This window comes from Neopelma chrysocephalum, unplaced genomic scaffold (genome assembly GCF_003984885.1).
Source record: "Neopelma chrysocephalum unplaced genomic scaffold, ASM398488v2 Primary Assembly neopelma1_361, whole genome shotgun sequence".
NCBI lineage: Eukaryota > Metazoa > Chordata > Aves > Passeriformes > Pipridae > Neopelma > Neopelma chrysocephalum.
Genome location: NW_020898025.1, coordinates 1037798 through 1049880, shown reverse-complemented (window position 1 = coordinate 1049880; position 12083 = coordinate 1037798).

Below are 12083 nucleotides of genomic sequence, written 5' to 3'. Positions count from 1 at the left end.
AGTGAGGCGGAGGAGGCGGTTGGGACTACTTGGCGTTCCTGCCACGGCCTCGGCGGAAGGAGCGCGCTGTGCGAGAGGCTGCGCGGTGCTGCGGCTCTCCTCAGCGCTTCCTGGAAACTCCCGCTTAGGAACGGGGGGGGGGCGGGGGGAGCGGGAGGGAAAGAGTCCCAGGCCGGGAATGGGAGAAGGGAGGGGGCACGTCATAGCTCCCTCTTCCCGTGCCCGGACACCCCCCGAGCCTGCTGACACCCCTCAAGCAACCCCACCTCCCCTCAGTTCCTGTGCCGATGGAGCACGGAGAAGTGAGGGATAAACTCCTTCGTAACCGCCGTGCAGGCTGGGGGAGGGGGGGCAGACCCCCCGTTTTCTCCTCATAACCCGGTGGGGGGAGGGAAAACCCACACTTTTCCCCTCAAAACCCTGCGGAGTGGGGGGCAGACCCCCCTTTTCCCTCACAACGCGGGGAGCTCCCCTCAGCACCCCCAAAACTGAGGGATGGGGAGAACGCAATGGGGTGGGTGGGGGGCGAAAAGACTCTCACCCAAGGGGGGGTGGCAAGAGGCAACGACCCCCTAAACAACCCCATTCCTCCCGTGTTCCTTGGGATGGGGGGCGATCCCTGGATCCGGGGGCTGGGAGCGGGCTGAGGGGGAGGGGAGGCCGGGCTGGTAAATGCGAACGCTGGTACAGAAGCGTTTTAGCACAATCGGGCTGGAAAGCTCCAACTGCAACGGGGCTGAGAACAAAAAAAAAAAAAAAAAAAAAAAAGAGGGAAAAAAAAAAAAAAGAGGAAAGAAAAAAGTGAAAAGGCTCCTTTGCTGCCCTCTGCCTGCCGAGGCTGCGGGGGAGCCCGGCCGCCTCCTCGGCCGGGGAAGGGCTCGCATTTCCTGGGTGGAAAAACTGAGGAAACGGGGCCAGCTCGCACACCTGTGGTGCTTTCACAGAATCGCAGGATCCATCAGGTTGGAAAAGACCTCTGAGGTCATCGAGCCCAGCCTTTCCCTGCTCAGGATGCACTGAGTTATCCTTTGTCCCAGGCGTGGATGCGCTGCTCTTCACCTCGCTGCCCAAAGACTTTAATAAGGGGTAAAACTCATTCCCATTAGAGTCGGCTGAAGGATGTCTCCAGGCTGAGAGGGCTTTGGGATCTACTGTTTAATACTTAAATTATTTAACCAGACAACACTAAAAATGCATAACATATGCAAGCCACAAAAAAAAAAAAAAAAGGAAAAAACAGGAGGGGAAAGCAAGTCTGCTGACACACAAACACGGCCGGTAAATACCGTGTGGTTCATTAGATACGGGCTGGGGTGATTCTGCCCAGCAGTTAAAGGCCTCTCACTTCCCCTGCCTGCTCCAGATTGTTGCCTTGTACAGGCTCCTCTCTCCAGCTCTGCCGGTTCCCAGTTTGCCACCTTTTAAATGTGGAGCTGTTGATCCTCTCTGCTGTTGCAGTGCAACACTTTGATGCCAAAAAACCCCCTTCCTCCGCTGAATCCACAAGTTTCGGGGATGCTGGGACTACTCAGGAAAAGCAGGCAACATGTAATGAAATTATGTGGAAGAGAAGGATCCATTAGAGCAAGGAGATACCCGTAAATCCTGTTAGCGACCAAGCATTTCCATAGAAATTTCCTGATTCTGGATGCCCCGCACCTTTCCTATGCTTCCATTTCCTTGACACCACTCCTAAATCTCTACGTGGCTTCATTTACAAGCCTAAAACCCAAATGTAAATGGAGGGGGGAGGATCTCTTTGAAGTCCTGTCTCCTTTGTGGGTTTTAACTCTTAAATTTCGTAGTTCAGGGTCTACTGGAAAGAGCAGCCTCCAGCTCTTGGAGTAGGAATCATCTCTTGGCTTTACACTCCTCCAGCACCACTCAGTTAAGTATGAGCTGTGTGGTTTTAGTCTTTTTAATATCTTTTAGTTACTTGCTCTTTGTTGTACTTTTATTCCTTTGCTCTTTGTACTCCAACCAGTGCAGAACGGCTTCTAAATACACGGATTTATTCTGTCAGCCTCGCGCTGCTTCCCTTAAACATTAAAATATTAAAACACAAAAGCTCCCTGATTACTCATCAGCAGATCGGTGACTTTACACACAGACAGCTTTCTCTGGAGCAAATTAAAACAACTCCTTCAAAAAACTCGGGCTGAGATGGATTGTTTCCAGATCCTCTATTTTTTTTTCCCCCCTCAATAAAAAAAGCAGGTCCCAATAAACAGCCGCTGTAGAGAAGCTGATGGCTCACCACATTGTGATGCTGGTGGTTTTGGTTTCACTGCAATCCTGTGTTTAGAGAGCACAAGATGGGAAAATGTCACTTTGTCCACGTGTCCCATAAGAATAAATCATCCTGGATACTTCAAATGGGCAAAGCATCCCCCAACAGAGCTCATTTCTTAGTCTGCAGTGCAAAGCTTGATGCTGCCTGGTAGATAGTTTAAATTATCATAGGAGAATTATCAAAAGCCTAAAAAAACCCCCCAACACATTAAAACGAAGAACTGAAATTCTTCAGCTGCAGGAAATTCAAGTGTTGGAAAGAAAAAAGCCCACAGCTCCCTGATATCAGGAACTCTTAATTGAGGAAAAGTAGTTTATTCCTACATGTCCTTTTCAGTGTGCTCTTGTCTAAGTTATTGGTTGTCCTCTTGTTTTTATGGCAACCACTCCAGGATTGACCACTTTAATATTCACTACTTGAGTGTTTGTAATGATTCCTGAGAACTGGGAGGGATAATGTGCCCAACACAGGGATCCTCAGCACGGCTATGTAGGGGGTGAAGATACACCTTGAGAAGTCTCAGGTTCTGAGATTAAGTCTAAATCAATTATTCTGGCTGAATTTTGTTCAATTAATGATGTTAATTGCCTGCCTGGAGACTGTTTAAAATTTGAAACCATTTCATAACTGATACATAAAGATTTTGCAGTTGGGAGTGATTTGTTGATACCAGATCTGATACAAATCCCTCTCCTGCTGTTTTGTTGGCTCTCTGGTGCCAGGTGGAAGGGCAGTCCTGTTTAGTTTGGGAAAACAGATGATCTGGTTGAGAATTGTGCTTTATTTTAAGTAATTACCAGATCCAGGGTAGCATTTACACCTGTATTTTTAATGTTCTGGCTGACAACATTTTTTTATTTTTAATGTTACTCAAGTAACTCCATCTCAAGCAACTCCATCTCAAGCAGAGATTCTGCTGAATCCGGACTAGCAGAATCCAGTAAAAAAAGGTGTTAGTTTTATAAAGCTGCAGTTGCAGCACTGAGCACAGCTTAACCAGGGAGAGCTGAGGTTATTGGCCTGGAGTACTCGGGACTTGCTACATTTGCAGTGGTATCACTGAAATATCACTGGAACATGCTGCAAGAGACTCTGCTCTTCATCTTCCCGGCCTCCTGCCAGGCCTCTGGCGGAGGATGAGGGAAGTTTACAGGAGCTTCCCAAATGGGAAAGGAAAAAAAAAAGTCATTTAAGTGATGTACTTGTGAATCAGCAGCTGAAGAAACGTCATGTGAAGGGAATCCCACTGTCAATGACAGAACCCTTCCCATGGCTCTGTGCTGCAGTGAAAGCCCCGGCAACACTGCCCAGTCACAGCTCCTAAATGGTGCTAAACATCCCCAATTCCATGCTCTGAGTGCTGGCAGCAGGAACACGGGGGAGCAGAGAGGGGATGGCAGTGTCTGTGCCCTGAGCTGCTGTCGTGGGCACCGGTGTTCACCTTCCCCACCACGGCTGCGCTGCAGGTCACAGGAGCTACAGCCACGAGGATGGAGAAAACACGTTGGAGGAGTCAGGCAGGTGCTTTTGGAGGAGGAGGATGTTTCAAACACAAATCTCAGCCCTCTGCATGACCTGTTTAGGATCCGCCAGGGCTGAGTTAGTCCTGAGGCCAAAGGAGTAAAATGCAGGTAGAAGACAGAGGTGTCTCCTCTCTGTGGCTGCCAAGGAGTGATAGTGAAGAGAGAGGACAAGACAGCACAAAATTGCCAAGACATCATGCTCATTTTTCAGCAAACACCCATTAGTGAAATTGTTTTCTTTGCTTTTGACAAATCAGTTCAAGCCCACACACATCCTGCAGGATACGTTACACTCAAGGCTCGAGCCTCTCTCATTTCCCAAACAGCTCTGACACCCTGCTAGTGATCATCTACTGAAGGCACCTCATTTCACGTTGTAGTCCCTCATGACAGAATAATTCCCACTGTTTATACCCTTTTTTTAATGAATGGAAGATGCTCTGATGTATAAGCAAAATACATTGTAAACATCAACAGTGGCTAAACTTGATTTGCATTTTCTGCGGATGTCAAGTTTCTCCCTTACAAACCTTTTTGTTTTTTTTCTGGCCTCAACAGATTTTTGAATGGTGTTTCAAAGACCACTGATGACACCATTCAGTAGCTGTCAAGAGAAAGAATCCATGGATGGAGTTAAGGAGGGAGATGAAAGCAGCCTATGCCCCAAACCCAACATTTTCACAGTGCACGTGGGCTGGTTGTGTGAGCCAGATGCAGAGAGCTCCAGGGATGCTCCGCCGCAATCCTACAACCCTAATTCCTGCGCATTTAAGGCTGTATCTGATTAGGCATTTCTGTGTTTTCCAAGTGTGTAATTATCTAGCACAGTGCATGTGAGTTATGGAGTGAACCCTGTTGGGAGTGGAGCACTGGGAAAGGGAGAAAAGGTCTGTATGTGGGTGGGTGGGTGGGTTTGTCCGTGCTGGTGATTGCAGCAATCAGTGAGTGCAGTGCAGAAAAACCCTTTCCTGGGAAGAAACTGAGATAAAATCCTGACACTGTGCTGTGAGCAGTTATCACCTCGCTGTAGGCCAGGAGGGAGGCGATAACTAGATCCCAGATCCTTGTAGGATCCTCATTTGGAAGAAATTCTTTACTCAGAGGGTGATGAGGCTCTGTCACAGTTGTCCAGAGAAGCTGTGGCTGCCCCATCCCTGAAAGTGTTTCAGGCCAGGTTGGACTGGGCTTGGAGCAACCTGGGATAGTGGAAGGTGTCTCTGCCCATGGCAGGGGGTGGAACGACATGAGCTTTAAGGTCCCTTCCAACCCAAAACACTCTGTGCTTCTATGGTTCTGTGATCCAGAGCACCTGTTCAGGTACGGTCCCAAGCAGGTGACAGTTGGAGAAATAAAAGTTTCAGGCTTCTCAGGGTTGAGGAGTTAAGGAAATCCAAGTGTCCTTGCTGTAAATGCAAGGTAAATTATTCATTCTCTCTCTCCCCCCCTCTTTCCTCCCTCTAGTTCAGTTTTTCTTTTCATGCTTTAATCGTTTTGACACCAAGCTCTACAAAAGTAATTTAAAATTAACATGACTGACACTTGGTAGATAGCAGGACCCAGCACAGGGCTCCACCTTCTACTGGGAACTGTGGAGAGGGGCTCTGGATTGGCTGCAGGTCCTGAGGCAGCTGATGGGGACTAAGGAAAAACACGGCAAACAATTAATTTGCTAATTTAGTTTTCTGTTTAATTTGAGACCAGAAAATTGTCAGGCACTCATCAGCCCACGAGCAAGGCTGAGTGGACTCAGGGCAGAGCTGCACTCCTGACAGCAAGGAGGGGATGTGTTTGATTAGCCAGCAAAGCAATTTCTCCTCCGGTACCGGTGGCATTTCACAGGCTCGACAGCGTGTTTGAGCACCGAAGTTCTGCAGCGCTGGGTTTGGTGTCACCTCTCCCCGATCCGGCGCGTTTCGTACACCTGATAACGGTCTTTTTCCCTGGGAGAGAGGTGACGCACACACGTGTGTTGAGAAACAGCTGTGGAAAGTTGTCACCTCAAGCACAGAACACGCCGTAGCCCGTCATTAACCTGGTGCAGCCACACGGTGCCTCGGTCAGGCGGAATTCTTGCAGGGATAATGACTCCTGCACGCGATCAGCGATGGCGAGGTGGAACGAACCTGCATCGGGACTAATGTCCTTTGATGGGGAAAGAAATGCTCTAATTTGATTTCCTCCCTTCAGCTGCTGAGTGTGTAATTTCAGATCTGCGCGGAGCGGGCCCTTTACGCTCCATTTTGGGCCTATTTTTGATTGATTAAATTGAATTGTGTCTATTTATTTCACACATCCAGTTCTGTGTTTCGCGAGTGGCTCGTCGGAGCGAGAAGGTGCACTTTTATCAGGAGAGAGAAATCACCCCAGCCCTCAATTTCCTCCGGTGCATTTGCCGGGATTTGGTGCTGTGCAGACGAGTGGGTGTGTGAGGAGTTGGGAACTCATTAAATCAATGAGTTGGTTGCCAGCAGAGGGAGCGAGGGGCAGGGCCGGGTTCAGCGGGGAGTCAGGAGCCTGGAAACGGGACCGGCTCCCAAGGCAGGGTCACACAGCTCTCTGGAAAAAGAAACCAGACTGTTGAAGCATCAGCGCAGTTTGTCTCCTAAATCCAAATGAGCCAAGAGATAGGATCTCGTTTGCAAATCTGGGACCTTCTTGGCCTCCCAGATTCACAGATTCCCTCTTCCCGGGCTAAGTGGTGCTCCCTGTAAGCCCAAGTCACTAGATGGTACTGTTGCTGCTCAATATTGCCGCCTCCGTGGGCCACCTCCTCGGGAAACCCACGTTTCTGCTGAGGGGGAAGGAGGGCTGTGCGATTTGTCAGGGAGACGCGAGCGAGGAGCCAGGGAGAAGAAGTAGGTCAGAGCTGGTTCCTGGGATTCGGCTGTTGGAGGGGGAGCAGAGGGATGGCAAAGATTTTGTCTGTGCTGGTTTGATTCCAGGTTTGCTGCCCCAAGGGGGCACAGGGTCAGGCCCTCATGCAAACCCTGTGAAACCTGGGTTTTGGTCAACCTCACTCGTGGTTAAGCAGTGCTGGGGGTGGAAGGACGAGCCCTCTGTGGCTGCAGTTGGGGGGAGTTTTGTCGCTCGCTGACCTCGGTGCACATGGAGTCACCTCCTGGCAGGAGGCAAACCACAGAATCATGGGATGTTTTGGGTTGGAAGGGACCTTAAAGTTCATGTCATTCCATCCCCTGCCATGGGCAGGGACACCTTGGGCAGGTTGCTCCAAGCCCCGTCCAGCCTGGCCTTGGACACTTCCAGGGATCTCCACCTCTGCACTAAAAGCCAACCCGCGGTGAGCGACTGGTCGCACGAATTCCTGAACCGCTCTGAAATCCCCCCAAGCTTGCAAATGACATCATCTCCCGGGTCCCATCCCCGTTAGGAGGTCACCAACCTCTCCCTGGTGGAGGGTAACAAACAGGTTATTGTGCTCTGTGCCACAAACAAGCCCCGTCCCTCCCGACTCTGTCCCTGGGAGCAGAGCGGGGAGCTGCTGCCTGCCCGGCCTGCGCTTGGGTTTCTATTAGAGGGGAAAGTCAGGCCAATTAAATCAGGCAGCATTGAATCCCTAATTGACATAAATGAGACAGACAGACAGCTGGGAAGACTGGGAGGAGGGGAGGGAAAGGGGAGCAGGTGCCCTGGATGAGAAAGAGATGAAAATCCACCCTAATAGTACGGCAGCTTTCCTTATTCTGTGTGTTTAGATTAGCCAGCAACATCTTGGAAAGTGTCTGAGCTTCTGCTGGAGAGAAATTAGTGAAATAAATACAAGTTACAGCCATTGTGGAGCTGATTAGAATGTTCCCAAAAGCTCCAAAGAAGCACAAAGCAAAAAAAACACCAAAACCAAAACAAAAACCAAACCCAAAAAACCAAACACCACCCTCAAAAAGACTTTTAAATTTGTGTAGTTAAATTAAGAAATCTGGTTTTCCCCATGCAGTCTGAACATGAGGCCTTGCAGCTGAACAATTACAAAATCATTTAAAATCATATTTGTTTAATTTTCCACATCTGAGAAGCGCTTGCCCAGGTATTTCCCCCTCTCCTTTTACCAGGGAGTGCTCTTTTGCCTTGAACAGACCTTTCAAATAGTAATTTATACAGAAATAAGTTATTTAAATTCGTACATTTCAGAAGGATGAGGCATAAAGGGGAGGAACTTACCCAGGTCCCACCCGGCAGCGCCGGCCCTGCGGAAGGAACCAGAATTACCAGCCCTTGCACTGCCTCACCCAGGGTGTGCCCCGATGGAAACACAAACTCTTGGCCATTTTCTCCAAACACACCCCTGGTGCTGCACAGGTGAGAAGCAAAGGTGGGAAAGCATTCCCGAGTGGATGCAGACTACAGGGAGGGGGGAAATTCAGTTTTGTGGTGCTGGTAAATCCTCCAGTAGCACAAGAAAGCAGCGATTTGGGATTAGCTCTTACAAACCAACCCCTATCTTAGTTTTAAAATAATCAAGATTTGCACATTGCGGTGCAGGAACACCAGAAATGCTTTTCACTTAACGTTTCCAGAAACTTTTGAAGTCTCTTCCCGAATATTTCAACACGTTTTCCTTCCCTGTTTTCCCAGCTGGGATCGTTTTTTGCCAGTACAGGCAATTCTTCTCGGTATCCATGGGAATTGCCTCCGTAATTAGACGTGCACCCAGTGCACAGATCAGAGCACTCCAACCCAGCAGCTGGAACTAGGAGGCAGGTCTGATTAAATCTGCTCTGCCACGAGGAGAAAAGCCAGCTTTAATGAAACATCAGAGGAACTCCCTACCCCGTCTTTAAACAGGGCAGGAAAAGGGGCTCCGGGATTATTTTGTGAGTCGCTGCTCCTCGTGTGCTCACAGCCCACCGAGCAGGGAGCGAGAGCAGCAGTGAGTGATCCAGGGCCTTGAAATTGGGGATCTGCCTCGTTAAAAGGGGCTGATTGCCAGCAGTGGCCTTTATTAAAGGGGCTCACTCACAGTCTGCCTTTGTAATTATAGTAAAGACTGGAGGTCTCAGCAGTTGCAGTTGGAGGTTTTCTCCTCCATAGTTTAGGAGAACCCTCCTGAAGCCAGTGAGATCAGGGTCAGCTCGTAGAGGAACCACTTCTCATCTGGGTTTCCTGCCTTGCCCAGCAGTTACTATTTGTGAATCCACCAAAACACACGCAGAGCCAGCCAACAGCTTTTTTCATAGAGCACCAGAATGGTTTGGGTTGGAAGGGGCCGTAAAGACCATCTAGTTCAACCTCTGCCAAGGGACACCTTCCACTATCCCAGGTTGCTCCAAGCCCTGTCCAACCTGGCCTTGAACACTTCCAGGGATGGGGCAGCCACAGTTTGTCTGGGCAACTTTCATGGAAAGTGAATGATTTCTATTCCTGCACACCCAGTTCTGCACGTACAGTGTGCTGTGCAGGAAAGGGAGCTGGTGAAAGGCACATGGTTGGATAGAAATTATTAATCCCATACAAGTTTTTCACCTTTAGTTGCTGCTTCTGCTTGGTGCCACAAACCCCACGACTCCTGGGGGCTGCGACACGGAGGGGATGGAGGCAGGCAGAGAACTCATGCTCTAAGCCTGCATTTCTCTACATTTTTATTTTTTTTAAAAATAGAGCCGGGAGTTGGGCTGGTTAAAATTCCGAGTAGTTTGGTGGGTGGGAAAAGGGCGACTTCTAACAAATACTGATTTTTCCTGCTGCTGACGGCAGCAAAGGACACGGTGGGGCCCGGGGATCAAACGCGGCTCTAGTCTAGACAGAGCCGCGCTCCCCGCCTGCCTCAGAAGTTCATACAACACCAGCTGAGCAGAATTTAGCATCTCATTTCCCTAACATGATTAAGATGCAGCTCCGTGTCCTGGGGTACTGACAGGCCCTCAGATCTATCCCCGTTGCCGTTTCCAGCGCTGGAGGAGTCACTCGCTTTGGAAACGCGGCCCCGCGGACGAACGGCGCTCACAGATCCCAGTAACAGAGGTTCTCCTTAACTGGGGTTTGAACTCAGCCCTTCCTGCAATTCTATAATTTGAATATCATTTTCACAGCCCTCGCAAGCAGCAGATGAATGAGAGATTCCTGGCTTTGAGTCAAAAGCTGCGGTAATTAAATGTTTATAAAACACTTTAAGCATGCGAAGTGCTATTATAGACAAGGAACCAACAGATCTGGCAGATTGGAGCCGGATTTTGAGGCACACCAGCAAACACAGCTCGTTTCCCCCGCTACATCTCTCTTTTAGAGCTGCTAACAGAGGATTATGGAGGCCATTACCAGGTTCCTTTTATTATAACCAGAATAAGTCAAATCAAAATCACTTCCTTCCATACGAACACGTGTGATTCAGAAGTTTTTCCCTCTGTAATAACTATCCAAGCAGAGGGCCAGCTTGCTGTTCAGCTCGGGAAGGAACTACCCCTTGGGAGACGAGAAATTGCTGCTACTTCTGATCTCTCACATAAAACTGAAGAGCTTCCACCTGTTACAGGTTTCTAACACCATCTGCTGTTTAAAAAGAAGATGGCATTGGAGCTCAGCAGCACCGAGAGCTCCTGCTTGTTTGATAAACCAGACGTGACACCAGCTAATCTGGAATGTTTCTGTAATTGCCAAATTTACTTTTTTTTCCCTCTTTCAAGCCTGAACATATTTCAACTTGATCTTCGTTATGAAATAAATGATTTCTTCACTAGAAGACCCAGAAGCCCAATGTGGAGCAGCTGAACACCAGGTCCACGCCACACTTCATCCCCAGCCATGGAACTGCATCATTTCAGCACCAAAGCAAATTCCAAGCAATGTCACCCCCTCCAAAGCTTGGCCCAAATAACTGAGTTAACACTGTTTTCTTAGGAGAGAGTCTTGGTCTCCCCAGGGCATGAGGAGCTCAAAGGAAATCATTCTTTATAATAAAAATAATAATATTGACCTTCTGCTGGCTCACACTGCTGCCTGTAGGACAGAATAAATACTCTAACCAAGGATCCTTTTACTGCTTCCTAATTGAAAGTGATACAAACTTTTGTCCCAGGGAAAACAAAAGAGCCCTGGAGTTCGTTATACATATAAATTGAAGAGATCACCACCAAATGCTCTGAGTTTTTGTTGCAGATATTCATAATAACAATGATTTTTAAAGAAAAGAGTTTTCTCTAAATAGGTCCCTGCAGAGCCTGGCAATTCGCCATGAGACAACCGTGGGTTTAGACAAAAATCATCCAAAATCTCAGTCTAATACCAAACAGGGGTTGCAGCTACAGGATCCTTCTCCGGTGTTACAAAATTTTTTGTCCCAGGAAAAACAACAGAGCCTTGGAGTTCATTGCACATCTAAATTGAAGGGCTCACCACCAAATGCTCTGAGTTTTTGTTGTACTTATTTGTAATAACAACAATTTTTCTAAACAAAACAGAGCTTTCTCCAAAGGGGTCCCTGCGGAGCCCGGCCATTCACCCCCGAGATGAGCAGGGGTTTAGATGAAAATCACGCAAAATCTCAAAGTCTAACACCAAACAGAGGTTGGGATCCTCCTCTAATTGTATCACATCAGCCCAGTTACAGCATCACCCCCCACATTTCCCATTTCTCACCCCCTCCACACGTCATTTAAAGAGTCAGTGCCTCCTTTTGTAAGCGATCGGCTCCTCACCCCGGCACTTTCCGTGCACTTGGCGACAAAAGAGACCTTTTACATGTCAATTTATTTTCAGACAAGCATATCTGAAAGGGAGTTCCTCTCCGGAGTCGAATTAGTATTAATGGCAGGTGTTCAGTGCCACACAAAGGGAGGGAGGCAGTAAGACAGCTTGATGTTTTAATAACCAGAGGCAAGAAACTGGAGTGGCAGCGGCCCTCCAGCTTCCCTGGCGTGAGTGAAGGTTTTATTCAGAGCCCCCACGTACTGCCAAAAAGAAGACCTTGAAATATTTTAAATGTTTTCTTTGCCTTAAAAGAGGGATTAAATTGTCGAATATTCCGTGAAAGCGCAGCGCCCGCCCCATGTGCCGTCCAACACACTTGTAGTCACCGAGTACTTCCGAAGCCTCCCACATCCTAGGGAAGAAGGCCGTGGCCACCACGAGGAGGTGGTGGCACCCAGGAGGCCACCAGCTGCACCATCCAACACCCACCAGTGCCTAAAGGTGCAGGAAAAGGAATTATGTGAACTAACTCAAAGGTGGGAGAGGGATTGGCATTAGTTAAAAAAAGTTAAAACCCAGACTGCTCTCACTGTGAAAAAGGAATAGAAGGTGATTGCTGAGGAAGTTAC